The sequence below is a fragment of the Homarus americanus genome, unplaced genomic scaffold (assembly GCF_018991925.1).
Source record: "Homarus americanus isolate GMGI-L3 unplaced genomic scaffold, GMGI_Hamer_2.0 scaffold4060, whole genome shotgun sequence".
Lineage (NCBI taxonomy): Eukaryota > Metazoa > Arthropoda > Malacostraca > Decapoda > Nephropidae > Homarus > Homarus americanus.
Window position 1 is genome coordinate 10,519,348 of NW_024746161.1, and position 7,650 is coordinate 10,526,997.

Genomic DNA, 7,650 nt, shown 5'->3' on the forward strand with positions numbered 1-7,650 from the left:
TGGGGTGGAGACAGAATTAATTGCAAGGTAGAAATAATGGTATGGGTGTGTGGGACGAGTTGTGGCGGGTGGGCGGGCAAGGTGGTGGGAAAAAACACCTACTTTTATTTGTATTTTGTGCTCTTATCTAGTCTTTAAAATTGAATCTTGAACCACACCTTCTGTACACACACACACACACACACACACACACACACACACACACACACACACACACACACACACACACACACACATGATTTTAGGATAAATTTAAATTACATATTGTGTTTTGGAATTTGATAATAAGGGAATTTTTTATTGATTTATTCTCTGTGTATAAATTATTCTCTTCATGAAATAACAAGTCAGAAAACCTTTTGTGAATATTACAAAAAAAAAATTGTTTGTTAATTTCGTAAAGTAAGCTTGTGAGACTGAGGTTCCTTTGTTTAGCAAGATGTGAGGAAAACTGTGTAATATTCTCTCTCGACATAAATATAAAGAAAATATTAATCTCTTCTCATACGATTGTTAATGAAATGGGCTAATTCCGCAAGGATGGCCCCGTACCCCCTCTAAAAAACTAATAATAACAATACGAAAATAAATACGTCCATAGCCTCACAAAAACTAGCAAGGGTTTGTCGTAGTTCTTCTTTCTGGTGCATAAACTACCAGCAGGACAACGCCAACGTATTAAATTTTCCAAGAAACTTAACAGAAAGGAAATGTTTCAGAATTATTTAGGGAGTCAAACTACGGTATGTTCCTGGTAACAGAGCTTCATATAAATGTAGTTCATATTTGTTCAAGCAGTTAAAATATATTACTGTTGATACAATCGAATGGCAATATATATAATGACCTGGTCCCTCCCCGACCACGTCACTGATCCTTTGGCCATACGCCGCTTAAAGAAATTTGCCATATCAGATTTTATCAGGAACGAACCAACTTTATAAATTATCAGTTTTTTAATATACTAGATATGCATTTATCTTTATTTTTAATTGTTGATGACTACTGTGTTTAATAACTTAGTATAAGCACTGAGAGACCATGGTTAATAAGACAGCAATACGGTGACACATCTCATGGAGCACACTACAGACAATGGCACCGAGGAAAAAAGTTTATTCTATTTCATCCGATTTTGTTGCTGTGTTGCATTTCGACTCCCTGAGCAATTCAGAACAATTTCTTTATGGTAATTCTCTTGTAAATTTAATAAGCTGGCGGAGCAGCACTGGAGGTTTAACTTGTTTAGTATTTAGATACTTCAACAGCCAGAGTTATTAGGCGCCTTTCACAAAGTTTATTTCAACATTTAGCTTCGCCCCCCAAATATATCTATATCTCTAGGTTAGGGAATCATGTGTCTTTAAGGGAGTCAACGACTGGATCATATGAAGGGTAGCCACCCCATTTATTTGACCTGAATATTAACCATCCTAACCTAACCCCACAGGTACCGTCAGGGTGGTTAATCTTCAGGTGAAATAAGCAGGAGTGGTTAATCTCCAGGTGATCCGATATTCTTCCAGCGTTCAGGTTTTGGGAGGTTGCTGGCCGTCAGAGCGGGTGATAATGCTTCCAAGTTTATAATGTATGTAGACTATAAACTTGCAACTTCTTTTGTTTATTAAAAGAAGCCTCTTAATGGTTGGTAATTTGCATACGAAACAAGGTCATGCCCCCAGTGGAAGAAATTTGAAGATGGTGTCAAGACATATGCTAGTGTAGACATGAACTACGAATAAAATTATGGCATATTTTAGCTTTGAAACTCCGCCTCTAACACTAATGAAAGAAGAAAATCAATACGACTTACGTAACTAAAACTCTTAAGTGAGTTTTTAATACTGAGCTTACCTGAAAATCTCTAAAAATAATTATATGTTTTCTTTACAAACTACAGGTATATTATGATATTCAGACTGGAAAATTTATTTTTGTCATCAATTGGTCTCAGCAACACAGAGGACTCCAAGTTTCTATAATGTCAAACCACCAGATTATCGTGAATAATAAATATATAATCAATGCACACGACATCCATGAAGTCCCAATCGAATTTCTTTACAGTATCTAATTCTCCTGTTGCTGCGGCTGATCAGGGGGAACGAGCTGCCTGTAACTATAATTCTCACAAACGATTTTCGGAATCCAACTACAGTAGCAGCAGCCTTAAGGGTGTCCTGCGATATAATAATAACGATCAACACACGCGATGTTTGCGAGGAAATTCAAGGATATGAAACTGATTATAAATTCAATATTACGTCTTTGTGTTTCTCCTTACGCGGCGGGTGAAAATGAGCTCTGGTACGGAGAGCAACAGTCCCAGCAGCGCATGTTGGACAAAGTTAGGGAACTGGCTCCAGCGAGCAATACTTTTACAAATGTTTAACAAGCAGCCAGGCGAGATATAAAAGAATAAAAAATAAAAAACTAGAGATGTGAAGCTCTACTATTTAGAATTATTTTATATATTTTTAATTTGTGTTGTTTACATTGTTGGTTGGTAAGGAGGAAGAGAAAGGTCTACCAAAAATTAAATATATAACACAGGACGCTTAAATATAATTTTCGATTAAACACAAATCCGGGTAGTGACACGGCCATCCCCATCCCTTGCAGTACCCTCCAGCACCTCTTTGGTTCACTAAAAGCCTCTGGAGTGGTCAATCAAGCCTCGTCGAGCCAACAGTGAACTGCATGACATATGACTACATTTTAATATACGGATCTTCTCATATAATATGGCACCGTAAGTAGTGAGGGGCGATATATACTGTAACCTAATGCAGTAACTGTGCGATTGTGTTTAACGAAGCAGCTGAAGAAACGTGTAAATAAAGTCAATGAATTCATGAACAATTTCCGTGAAGGATTTTAAGGAATAGGGAGTGTTAGTTAGTCTCCCCCTGAGAGCCCCATTACTTACTCTGGTGTTTACGTTAACGATCTGATCGAGTCTGCCTCCAAATTTTTACTTTATTTTCCTTTACAGAAGTTCAAGGAATTCAGTTGTTAATGTATTTAGCAATTACCTACAGTAATCCTCTGGACATATTCTTTTTTACTTTTGTTTTTCTATCGTTGCACATCATATGAACATACTAGTTGGTCTGTTCTGTGTTACTTTATCGTGAGCTTTATTGTCCAGTGTTCTTAAAACTCCCTGAGAGACCTTCGATATTTGAGTTAATAAGTCCGCTCAATAGTGAAAGATCGGAGCACATGCAACTGGTCAGCGGAGTCTAAGATATTAATGTCTCTTCTTGAATGTGTGTTTTCTTCAGACATAATTTACGCTATGGATTACTAACAGGTCTCTAAGGGCCTCATTGTGTAGCCTCACAATATAACCAACAATATGTCCCGGTAAACAATATAAGTAGTTTATATTAGCATCAACAGTCACGCATATTGTGGCTTTTCCTTACACCTAACCTTACTAACACTATTCCTTCAGTGGCAATATTGAATACCTAAATTTTGTTGACATTCTCGATTATCTGAAGAACGAGTGTCGGTACTGTGAATACATGTGAGGAATTTAGACAATGTAATGCTATTGACGATATTGATTAGTCGATATCTATTGTGTGTACACTTGGGAATATACGTAGATTGCTTTTAATTCAATATCTTTCATCCATACCCTGAGCCGAATAGACCTACTAGACATGGGTACAATTTCACCCGCGGGACTAATGTAATGTAACCTACTAACCTAGTCTAGCCTAACCTAACCTAACCTAACCTAACCTAACCTGACCTACTAGACATGGGTACAATTTCATCCGCGGGACTAACGTAATGTAACCTAGTCTAGCCTAACCTAACCTAGCCTAGTGCATATGACTAGTCTGATGACACTTAAAAAAATATATCACCCACAAGTTTGTCTGTTGTTATTTTTCTGAAGTTATTGTGATTTTTTTTCCCCATCTATCGCGCTTGGTAGGCTATTCTCACATAAAAAAAAACACAGATGAAATTTCAGAAATCATGCGGATTCTTTCAATTATTTTATTACAATCAGAATCTCAAGAGCTTCACACCTCAGGCTAATATCACATTCATTTAAAACGAACATTTGGTGAGGCCTGTGGCTGGAGGGGGGGGGGAGCAGTAGATGTGTAATTCTCTTAACGTAATATCAGAAGTTAAATAACAACATGAAAAATACACTAAGTACAAAGAAAAATGTGAATAATTACTGTTAGACGCTACAAAACCAACCCAACTTGCCTATATGATCCTCAAATAGATGCTAAATACTGATAATTTCATCTAATGTAAGTTATATACAATGTGACCTCTGTTAGCCATGTTCTTAACCCAGTTTTTCAAGTGCCATTTCCCATAATACATAAGTCTGATTTTCCGCCGCGATTTACAGTATATAAATCCTGAGTCATGACCATTACTCAAAAGTCTTTAACACAAATGTAAGGTGTGGGCGTTTTCTGGACCATATTCCAATATTGCAGCGCGTTTTAGAAATCATATTCCAATAGTACTGCTGGGTGGTTTGAGAGATCCTGCGTCGCGTATAACATTCATTATTATTATCGTTATTATCAGTAGTAGTTGTAGTAGTAGTAGTATGATAATTTATTTCGTACTGTACGCTTTAACTACGTTTATGGGACTATGTTATAATGAAAGCTTATAACTAAATACCTTATTTACTGATGCACAGCAAATACATATTAACAACATGATTCATTAACTTGTAACATTAATATTTTAGTTAGGGAAAAACTTTGCAGACACACAAAACATTTACTAAATTTCGAAAAGATGTTTCGTTGTGTAAAAACTGAGTTGTGAACTTAACTAGACACCTCATGTACATCACATCACCTTTCTTCTTAAAAATACTATAGAAAGTAAGTCCCAGTGCCTAGTAATTGTCTTTGTTTGAAGCACAGGAAAAATATTAACTGCTCTTAATTATACGAACGATTTCCAATCAATCTCTATAAAATTAATATAACTTCTGTGCGCTATTGACGATTTCAGGAACCCAAGCGCGGTCTTACAATCGCCATTATTTCCATCCCTTGGAAAAGCGACCTGAATTCCATTGACATTTTCGCCAGTGCATCACAAGAACTAGCTTTCCGTCGTAGATACACCGATTGTATTCAGAAACGTTCAGTAAAAGTGTAGCTACTTTGAGATTATTTAAACACTCCATTAATACACAAGAAATAAGTAGCGTAATATTTCCATAGTCAAGCCGGACATAACATTTGCTTTTAATTAAATTGTTACAGCTAAAGACAACAAATCGCCAACTCGCTCGCTCCAGCCCACAAAACTTGAATGAAGAAGATGAGGAAATAAGAGACGGGATAAATTGGATTATTGAATTCTGAAATTGTATCGATATCTTTCGCGTTGCTACTGGTAGTTTGGCCATGAATTGTATTTTATCTGCAGTCAAAATTAGATTAAAATATAAATTACTATCCCTTGGCTATGTCTGTACATAATACTTAATAATTACAGTTGTAGCAGTAATGACGATTAGATTAAAGAGAGACGCCTCAGGGAAGGATTAAACACTTAAGAGAATGAGAAAGGGAGGGAAAAATTGATAAATATGAGATATAAAAAGTCACCCTTTAATAAAATGTGTAGAGGAAGGTTCAAGACGGAAGAAAAGTCTGTTTAATATTCATTATTTAACTACGGTGGTTCCTTGTCCTGACACAGCGCCAGTACATGTGTTCATATGGTTGGCCCGAGCATATACAGTAGCGGTGTTATTTGACGATAGGTAGCACGTAAGAGTCGAATATCACAAAAGGGACTTGTAAGTGGATGTCACACGGGCAGTTCCTGATCATAATATTAGTTAGGGCAAAAACAGTATAATGTGTACATACAATGAAACACTAAAATCCGACCTATTGATCTGACGTATAATGATAACCAGGTATTGTATAAAAAAATAAAATATATCAACAATAAAAAAATATATATCAGAGGGAAAATTTTAATTCTGCTCAGCTCGTAAATAAATAGACTGGTAAATGTATTTTATCTGTGTTATCGACCATAATTAGACTCCGTAAGTATTCTTGGTGCTAAATTAAGAGAGAATTGCAGGTTCATAGTTTCTTATCATGCCATCAGCAAAGTTTGAAACGACCATTACAACGTACATAGCAGGTATTACAATAAAAAATGCATCACCAATTTGAGCTAATTCGTTCTTGCTTACATTGATGATATCCATCCTAACTGGCCACTTCTTTAAACATTCATCTTAGCCCAGATAAGAAATTTAATGGATTTTTTCCAGTGTCAAATAAAACTCATATTGGTTGGTAGATATCGTATACGGGAAACCTTTTCTCTATCAGTTTATGTTTGCGGTTTTAAACTGTTTATTTTGTCTAAGCCGAGAGTGATTGACTGCTTGGACAACTTTTATTTAACTTGTCACCTGATATTAATGTTTTGAGTTAACGCTTAGATGATATTTACATAACTACTAAATGACATAATATTTTCTCTTCTCTGTCAATTAACATTTTATTGGAGAGTTCACCGTCCTTATATATAATTGACCTCCTTATCTTAACTCCCCCTGTAAACCGCTGACGTTGTCGTGGACTGTATTACTACACTTCATTAACTAAGCACGAATTTTAGGTCGGTTCGTATAATCGTCATCAACAAATTAAGAAGAACACCGCTCTCAGGTTCATGTGCTACCCGAGGTATACTGTATTGTACTGTACTGTATAACCTCTTAACTTGTCAATCAATTCCCGACCACTTTTAAACCTTGGGAAATACTTAACACAATTTTACGAACATTACGGCAAGACTTAATTAATATTCTTGTTTTAAATGCTGTAATGCCAGGGTTACTGAGCACCTTTCAGTTAGTCTTAGTTCTACAACAGACAACTTATAATGACCAATTGGCCAACAAACTACACACGTTACTGTTGTGGTTGTTATTTTTTTATTAAAGCGACGCCCCACTGTCCGAGGTCGTTTATCATCGCCCTCAAAGTCTAGTTTTTAAAACACTCAACTCTAATCAATTTTTGTAAAGCTAATTTTATATATTTTTATTTTGGTCTGTTTCTACAGCTAAGGTCTTAAAGGAATCACATTAATTAGTTTCTGTCATACGGTGAGTAGCGAGGGTGTATTGCTGTAATGTACCGGATAACTACGGTAATTCTGCACTTGAATAATTAAAGCCTTTAAGCTGGTACACACAATAAAGACCTCCATGAACTAAGGCCTTTTAGTGTGCACAATACGTTAGCGAATATATGAGTAATCTACATTTAAAAAATAAGAGATTCATCTCTAGTTACTCGCGACACACTTGTGTGGTATTGCCACATACAGTAAAATCGGAAATGAATATTTAGAACATACCTATTCAAACAGAGAGAATACACACAAACACAGACAAGCACATTATGGCACGCCAGACATACGGCGCCGTATTTGCTTTTCAGCTTAAATCCAACAGTCCTTAATACTGACACTAACAATGTCAACATGAATGACATTAACGTCAGATAAATGAAGACTGTGTTATTTGTTGTTATTTGAGTTGTCTCCTGGCAGCGTCGTTTCTCTCTGCATTTATGTCTCAGTTCTTCAGGAAATATA